Source organism: Micromys minutus (genome assembly GCF_963924665.1).
Source record: "Micromys minutus genome assembly, chromosome: 19".
NCBI classification, from domain to species: Eukaryota; Metazoa; Chordata; class Mammalia; order Rodentia; family Muridae; genus Micromys; species Micromys minutus.
Window position 1 is genome coordinate 7,355,645 of NC_137954.1, and position 1,735 is coordinate 7,357,379.

The window sequence follows — 1,735 nt, forward strand, 5'->3', positions numbered from 1 at the left end:
CATTCTCTGAGTCATGCTGTAGCATTATAGTCCTTTTTATGAATGCTCAGGCTAGAAATTCAGGACAGCCGAAAGCAAGCGCCATGGAACCTGCTCCGTTAGTCCTCGGCTAAACAGTAGATATCCAGGAGCGTTCATTAATAATGGAGATCTGGCCCCTCTATCGACCATTCTCAAAGAATCATGAAGCATCAGGACCAAATAAGGTTATCTCAGAACTGTGCTCCTAATACCCATCATCTAAGATTATATGCTCCCTGGTAGCTTGAGGTATCAGTGGGAGCAGCCGAGCGGCATGAGGATCCGCTACCAGAGGTGGCGCTGCCGGCTAAGTCTGAGCAAGATGCCAACCTCCCAGAAGTACCAAGAGACTTTGTGGCAGAGCTTGTGGGGAAAGGCCGGTGGGGAACATGGCCAGGATTGGTGAAGTCCTGGCAAGAAGCTGGGGGAAAGGGGCTTTGACAAGTCTTACGTAGTCCTTGGCCAGTTCCTGGTGCTAAAGAAAGATGAAGCCCTCTTTCGAGAATGGCTAAAAGACACATGTGGTGTCAATGCCAAACAGTCCAGGGACTGCTTTGGGTGCCTTGGAGAATGGTGTAATGCCTTCTTGTCATGTTCTCTGGGGACACCCCTCACCCCCCCCCACATCCCCTCTCCCCGCCACAGTATAGAGTCTCCAGCTTCTACAACAGGGCGGGGCTCCTCCCTATCCTCCACGAAGGAAAAGATTGCTACTGTTTCCCTCACCTCCTGCTTGACCTTGCATGCCTTCCCCTTCCCCCTCCCCCTGCAGTTCCATGGCAACAGTTACCAGCTTTCCTGAATGGACTCCTGGCCCCCTTCTCCCTCACTGTTTGTTGGATGTCCTTAGGCTCCTTTCCTTTTTTTGGGGGGGGGAAGCACTCACTGTCTTTATAAAACATTTTTAAATTAATAAAGTCAGTGGCCTTTGTTAAAAACAAAAAAAAAATATTATATGCTTGTCTTCCTTCAATCAAGGAAATTTAAGAGTCTGCCTACATCCTAATCTACCATTCCTCAAGTAAAAATACCTATTTAATTAAACTAATTAGAAAATTACCAAAAACTTATTAAGTGTGGCCTTGTGATGAATCAAGTGGAAATTATTCTTGTTGTTCCAGGGGCAGTAACTAGGAGTTATTGGAACAAGTTTGCCCAGAAGCTGGTCTAGAATAGGCAGCTTGGAAATCAAGGCTCCAAGGTAGGCAGGGGTGTCTGAAAACTACCTCCATCTCCACAGCCGCCACCCGTGTGCATCCTGGTTCCTGGTGTGGCCTTCCCAGTTCTTGTCCACATTGCTGCTGAGCATTCCAGCCATTCCTCTGCCCCACCCTTCGCTAAGCAGCTGTGCCTGCTTGGAATGCTGAGCTGTTGCTTCTCCCTTGGAGGGGACTGCTATTTTTGTGACCCCTCAGAGGACTCTTCCGACCTTTTATCATTCCAGAATCAGCACTGCCAGCAAGAGAGAACGTGCATTAGATGAAACAGCTTCAGTCCGTGTCCGTTTCTCTCCTGAGACACTACCTTAGCACATTCGCTCGTGTCGTTGCCATGGGTCTGAAACCACCGAGAATGCCCTCTATGGTAGCTTTCCTGAATACCCTCATTGCTTTCTTCACGGTATATACATTCCAGATGCTCAAAGACCTATGAGGTTTGTTAATTATTTTAGATATCTTCTAACTAACTTCACAGAAGTAAAAACCTCAGAACC

General features: G+C 47.7%; 1 pseudogene across 1 annotated transcript; it reads left to right on the forward strand.

Annotated features, from left to right (window-relative positions):
- Nucleotides 1–343: 343 nt before the first annotated feature.
- Nucleotides 344–823, forward strand: LOC308433014 (barrier-to-autointegration factor-like; annotated as a pseudogene). Its single transcript has one exon. The product of its transcript is annotated as a barrier-to-autointegration factor-like (transcript).
- The last annotated feature ends 912 nt before the right edge of the window (nt 824–1,735 follow it).